The 7,219-nt window shown below is 48.9% G+C and overlaps 1 pseudogene; it reads right to left on the minus strand.

The window, feature by feature from the left end:
* Positions 1–5,789, minus strand: part of LOC139825464 (uncharacterized) — a 347,351-nt pseudogene extending 341,562 nt beyond the window's left edge.
* Between the last annotated feature and the right edge of the window lie 1,430 nt (positions 5,790–7,219).

A 7,219-nucleotide genomic window follows, 5' to 3' on the forward strand; every position in this document is an offset into this window, starting at 1 on the left:
CACCCTTTGCACCTGGGATTTTATTTAGAAAGAGATTTGATTTCTTCTCTTCTCACTAGACTTCTCGAGCCAAATCCTCACCCCAGACAGTGACACCAGCCAGGGCTCTGCTGTCCTCAAGTCCCACAGCTTTGCTCTCCCACTTCCCCAGGTACTGTGCCAGCCTACAGGAAAGACTTTGGGCTTCTTTTCATCCCAGTGCACATAGTTGAGAAGACTAATGGAGATGCACCAACACTATGCAAAGAAGCGAAATAACCTGGAGGCAGCAGAGGCGGCCAGAGCAGGGCCAGTCCCTCCTGAGGGGTCTCTTTCTGGCACTTCATGTTCCAGTCTCTGTAGAAATCACTATCCATGACCATAGCAGGGCACACATGGAGCTGCTTCCTTGTCCTTCTCATACAAACTATCAGCTCCAGCCCATCCATCTTCATGGCCATGGAGGGAGCGGTACCTGGAGGAACTTACTTTGGTTTTCCTACTGTGTACAGCAGTGAATGAATTATTCAACTATGTGTTGCTGTCACTTGCCAGAAAGAACGAAACTGTTTTGTTATCTCCTACATCCGAATGGCTGCCCTGCATACCTCATTTCTTCTGTCAGAAAAATAAATCAGTTGTTCAAATCTACACGCACAAACAGGCACCAAGCAAGCAGCTCTTGGGCAGAGGAATCAGCAGAGCTGGGTTCCCCATAGCACCATTTTTTATGCTGAACTGAAGCTGCTGTAGCAGCCAAAACATTCATTTAATGCAGCTCTTCTGTTTTTCAGGGTGTCTGTAGGAATCCAGTTATCTTTAGGACCCTTACCCGTGTCAGATTTGGTGATACAACCATCCGTGGATCACGGCTGCACCAGCAGAAAACTGGGGGATTGCTAAACCCCGCTCAGGTCCCATCCAAGCCTGCAGCAGAGGGAGGAACTTCTCCCCAAAAAGCTCTGCCTTAAACCTGGTGTCCTACACAGAGCCCTCTGCACACAACGCCCCGTGACTAAGGGGTATCCATCAGTATGTAGCCACACGCTCCTCCACCGTAACATGGTGACTGCTGCCAGTTCCCCAAGGCTGGCTGGGCATCCCACAGGCTTTTCCAACCTTCACCTCATGGTCCCCTGTCCAGAAATGAGAAGAATTCCCCAAAGAAAAATTGATTCATCAGGGCCAGATGTGGAAAGGTGCTGAAATACTTTCATAACGTGCTCCCAGTGATGTCCTTTGGGTCAAGCAGATTGGGTGTTATAGACCTAGTGGAGGACTGAAGTCCTATGAGAAGGCGACTCCTCTGCCAACATTATCCTTCCCATCTCCACAGTTGCCAAGAACTGGCTTATTTAAAAATAATTATAATTCAAACTAATTAACAGATGTATTTGAAAATGCATTAATTTTTTTCAAGAGTAATCGCTGAGAGTTGGAGCAGGCAATTCTATGTTTTTCATACATAACAAAAGGCTTAATCTCTGCTTTAAAAGAAAAATCTCAATATAACTCCAAAATTTAGAGCTATTAAGGCACATCCCACAATAGTAAAATACTATCCACTGAGGCCCTCTAATGACAGGGAGTGGGGCTTTAAATACTCCTGCAATGCTCTTAAGCTCATACTCTTTGACGCTGGCTACTTGGCAAACCGCCGTGTCCACCGCAGCTTTTCACCCACCTCCAGTTGCTTATAGACTTCCTCCGGCAGCTCTTGCTCATACGTCTTCAGCAGTTCGACGGTTTGCTTCAGGGGCTCGAACATGGCATCGGTGACACTGTGCCTTTCCTTAACGGCCAGGAGATGCCCCATGATCTCCACCAAACCATCATAATCGCCTTTTTCAACCTTTTTGCTCAAACCTTTGTCAGCAGTTTTTATGAACTCGTCCAGGTCAGACAAGCTGTAGAACACAAAACAGGAAAGCACCAAATGAGAGCAGTTCCTACCGGAATCATCCAGGCAGCTGGACTGGCACGGAGAGGGAAAGGCCTGGCTAACTCTGCCCATCACATGGCAACATGCTGAGGGCATCAGAACCACAGTTCATGCTCACAGGGATCCATAGATGTGGTACAGCTTCCTGTGAGGAACGGATAAATGGGTTGGGACTTCACAGGTTGGAGAAAAGGCATTTGAGGAGCACAAGTCTTACGAGGAGCAGCTGAGGGAGCTGGGGCTGTTCAGCCTGGAGAACAGGAGATGAGGGGAGACCTGATCTCTGCAACTGTCTGAAAGGAGGTTGGAGCATGGAGGGGGTTGGTCTCTTCTCTCAGGTAGCAAGTGATAAGATAAAATGGCCTCAAATTTCTCCAGGGGAGGTTCAGATTGGGTATTAGGAAAAAAATTATTCACAGAAATGGCTGTCGGGCCTTGGAACAGGCTGCCCTGGGCAGTGGTGGAGTCACCATCCCTGGAGGGGTTGGATAGACATATAGATGAGGTTCTCAGGGACATGGGGTAGTGCCAGAGTTAGGTTATGGTTGGACTCTGTGATCTTGATGGTCTCTTCCAACCAAACAGATTCTATGACTCTATCCTATGATTCTATAAGGGAGACCTGTGAGCTCGGGTCTGTGGTCTGAAGAGAGTGAATTTGAAAGGACAGTTTTCATGTCATCTCTTCCAATACAAGAATTCAACAAATGAACCTGGTAGGTTGTAAAGCTACAACAAACAGGGATTCTTCTTCGCACGCTGCCTTATTTCAGAGGGTAAGTCTCTGCTGCAGAAGGATGCAGATGTTAAAAATTCACAGCGGTTCAGAAAAGCAACCGAACATTTGTGGGAGAAAAAAAAATCCATCCAGGTCTTTAGATACAAAGGTACAACCCATGACTCTCAAAGTCCTCAGGTATGAATGGTTAGAGACAAGGAGACTATTTGGGGGAAGTTTCCCTACCTGCTTCTTGATCTCACCAGCTGCTGGACACTGTTAGCAGAGCTTGATGGGCTCCTGGATCTTTGGTCCTTTCCATTCTTCCCTTCTCAAAACGCTTACTTTTGAAGTGCCCGCTTAAATTCTGTGGATGCTGCTGGACCAAAACATAGCCCTAAACACTTCACCTATTAAAGACTAAACTGCTGAGTCAGGAGCTCTTAATAAGAACTCCTAAATGCCTGTTCTAACCTATGCAAAAACCTCTTTGCACAGGAATTATCGTGCTGAAAAGAACACAAGAGATCACAGCAGCCACCACACGCAGCAGCCTTCACTAGGACATATGTCTGTAAATATTTCTTCGTAAGCATCCAAGCCCTGTGGCATCCTTCAGCTGCTACTACTCAAATAAATCACCTAACACATCATCCTGCAGAGACCAGGCGGCTGAGCAGCTATTCAGAGCAGGGAACACATGTTAATTCAAAACTTACATCCAAAGCTCCTCCTTTCTGTAACCTTGAAACTGCCTCCCCATGACTGCTCATGCCAGGCAACCCAAATTACTTTTTTTACAAAGAGTGCACTCAAAAGAGCACTGCATTTAGAAACGGAGCAAGTATCTCATGGCATTAATGCAGCTTTACTGATGGCAAATTCAACAAAATAAGCATAGAGCCCTAGAAGAGATTAGATTAGTTGGACCAGGATGAACAGACAAACAGACATCCTGTCCAACACCACACAGTAGGTCGTAGGAGCATCAGCTCGCAGGATGTCGATGGTACCGAGTTCGTGGAACTGTTTGCACTTTACACACTCAGCTGGACCAGCTGCTCCCAGCAGAGACGAGGGGATGAAAGTTAGCAGAGATGCGATGGAGCTGGCAGGGGGTGTGTGCCCCCTCCTCTTGCTCCTGTATTAGCCTTTTGCTTATCAGTGTGAAATGATAAAGCCCAGCCAACACAAGAGAAACCCACTTTGGTTCTGGGAAGAAGAGGTAGAACGGTTCCTACCTGTGCATGACGTGGTCCATGAGATGCTGCTTGAACACCAAGCTCCACCGTTTAATCACATTCAGCAGAGACGCTTTGAAAGGCCGAGCATCAACTTTCATCCAACTCTGGAAAATGCTGATGGGCTCGATGCGATTCACCTCCTCATAGATCTTCTCGTAGGAGTCAATCTGCTCTCGGAACTGCTGCAGCGTGGGAGGTGACTCAGGGACCCCGTTCTCTGCATGGGCCTCGATTTCTGCCGCAGTGAGAATGTGCCCGTAGAGGAGGAACTGGCGGAAGAACTCCTTTCTGTCCTCCCCGTACAGGTAGGAGCAGTGGTCGAAGGCACTGCGGTAATCACAGCAGGCCGCCATCACGGCCTGCACACGCCCCATCAGCTCATGGCGCATGTCGGCCAGGTCAGCCATGTCCTCCATGTCAGCCTGGAGAGAAGAGGAGAGGAGCTCGCAGTGATGCGGGGGCAGCGTGGCACCTCCTCACTGCCACACAGCGTGAGGGAGCTCCACAGCCACGGACCTGGTAGTGGAGGAAGCCGCTGTGCTCAGCCAGCCTGGGCACCAGCGATGAGATCCGGTAGATGTCGTTGAGAAGACCTTCCACCACGTCGTAGAAGCCATCGTTTGTGCCAGGGTCCAAGGAGGGTTGAAATATCAAATCTGGGATCACCAAATCCAGCTGCACCTCAAACAGGGGAGGAAGCCCTGCCTTGGGATCTGGTAGGGAAGAACAGAGGTGCCAGGTTATTTTTGAAGGGGAGAAAAGTGATCTAGAGCCACCACTAACATCCCACCACAAGACACACACATGCCCCACAGGGACACCAGGCAGGTGGGACACCCACTCGCTGGGTCCAGTGACATTGTGTCTGCATACAACGCAGAGGGGAGGCTGCCAAACCAGCTGGTGTTCTGGTACCCACAGGAGATACTGGAGAACAGATGAGACACAAGTGATTTAAGGACCGGAAAAATGCTGTGGAGGGAAGCCTTAAAGAGACCAGGCTCTTCAGCTAATCAAAAGGGAGTCTGAGAGCTGAACAATTACAGCGCATAAGTACTTAAAGAGGAGAAAAACAACAGGAACCAAGAGGCTCTTTAATTTAGTGGAGAAAGGCATGAAAAAATAAAACACCAACTGGTTTCACAAATGTGAAATTATGTGCTTGTTTTTAACAAGATGGTGAGGAACTGGATGCAATTCTCCAGCTCAGTGTGCCTCCACATCCAGGAGGGAAGCGTTCTGAAGATGTGCTTTAGCTGGACACAGCTGCTCTCAGCAGAGTGACCCTCCGTGGCAGCCTTAGGCAGGAGCTCTGCTTTGGTGACCCCTCTCCTCACTCCTCAGTGATGGAGGTTTTTCTTTCATGTCTTTCATCCACAGAACCAACTCTTGAGACTCTCCACAAACGAAAGGTTGTGTCACCTTGATGCTTTGTGCATGGGAGGTCAGGAGATGGCTGATGCCCAAGAACAGACTTGGGATGATGCCTCAATTTTGTCTGTTCACAAATCCCAGCAAATGGTGCACAGTCATCTCTGTCCCTTCCCTTGAGCAAGGCTTTGCTCCAGTGACCAGGGGACAGAGTTACCCTCTGAGTCTGGAGGCTCCTCCAGCACTTGCTGTAGACAATGCAAGAGGCAGAGTAGAAAGACCACCACAAGTCAAAGCACAAAACAGAAACTTCCTTTTGGTGAGACTGAAGATGGTATCACGGCCAGAGCTGAGGAACCAGCAGTTACCTGTGTTTTCGAGGAGGTACTTGAGTGAGCACTCAATGGCAGTGAAGAATCCATCCAGAACTATCTCATCCACGTCATCCACATAGGCCTTCCAGATGTCAGATGCTGGGTCTGCAAGTAAGAGGCTCTGGTTTTCCTGGAAGAAAAAGACGACACTTTGAAATACAGCGGGGCTGAGTCTGTCCTACAAGAGCTGCCCACAGCTGAGGACTCATGGCAATGAGCACACAGGTACCAGCCCTGCGGGGGGTGAGAAACCAGACAGACGGATGTTGCTGCTGGTAGCATGGCCACAATTTTCTCCTTCTGTCAAGGGCTGCTTTGTCATCTGAAGCAACTCAAAATAATCACAAGGTAAAAATGGAGTGCGTGAGAGACTTAGCAGCCCTGCAACCTTCTCCTCCCTCTTCTCTGAGGCCAAAGGGCTCAAGGGTGCTTTGCAGACCTGGGCCAAAGGCTCATCCCAATGCATGAAGCCTCAGTCCTTGTGGCCTGTATAATGTTACCTTGGGTGGATGAGTCCTTCCAAGTGGACTGCTTACACCTCTGCCCTACAAATGGTCATCTCAAAACAAGAGAACTTTAAAATTCAGAAAAGGGTTTTTAAATAAACCAAGTGAAAATAGTTAAAGATTGGGATCAGAAGACAAAGGGTTGGCTTACAGCCTCCCTTCTCAGCTTATTGCGTTCCTTACCTCCAGGCAAGTTCACAGTCAGGAAATTCACGGTTTTCTAGGCCACAGAATGGCCCCATCCTTCTTGCGTCTCCTCTTCCACACCCACAAGACCAGCCTGGGTATCCATCCCCTGCACCTCCCAGGCTCTGCCGTGATCCTGTTCCGGCCTTGCTATGCCCTCTGAGGGCTCTTTCTCCTAAGCCTGCCAGGGGCTCTCAACACAGGCACGGGCTCAAAAAAAACGTAAGGTCCAGCTTGCAGTCTGCTGCCAGGGGTTCAAAGCTGGCTGTATTTCATCTCTGGGGACACAGGAGAGGGTGCCATTCCCAGTGGCATGGCAGCTTGGCACACATGAGATCATAGAATCATTCTGGTTGGAAGAGACCCTCAAGATCATCGAATCCAACCATAACCTAACTCCACCACTAACCCATGTCCCTAAGAACCCCATCTGTACATTTGTTAACACCTCCAGGGATGTGACTCCACCACTGCTCTGGGCAGCCTATTCCAAAGCTTCACAATCCTCTCTGTGAATTATTTTTTCCTAATATCCAATCTGAACTTTCCTTGGTGCAACTTGAGGCCACTTCCTCTCATCCTATCTCTTACTACTTGGGAGAAGAGACCAACCCCCTCCATGCTCCAACCTCCTTTCAGACAGTTGCAGAGAGCAAGAAGGTCTGGCCTCAGCCTCCTCAAGATAGAGTGGCATTGCCAATTGGGCTTGAGTCAACCCAGAGTTGCTGCTCCCCAACTTTACACATCAACGCTGAGTGATTAAACTGTTAACAGAGCAAGCCAGGGCTCTGGTGCCTTGCAGACTCACCTCCACATTTTGCTGACACAAGAGAAAGGGGAACTTCACAGGACTGAACACTATGGGAATGCCCATTTGAAAGCACCACCCCCTCTTCACC

This window comes from Patagioenas fasciata, unplaced genomic scaffold, assembly GCF_037038585.1.
Source record: "Patagioenas fasciata isolate bPatFas1 unplaced genomic scaffold, bPatFas1.hap1 Unplaced_1, whole genome shotgun sequence".
Classification (NCBI taxonomy): domain Eukaryota; kingdom Metazoa; phylum Chordata; class Aves; order Columbiformes; family Columbidae; genus Patagioenas; species Patagioenas fasciata.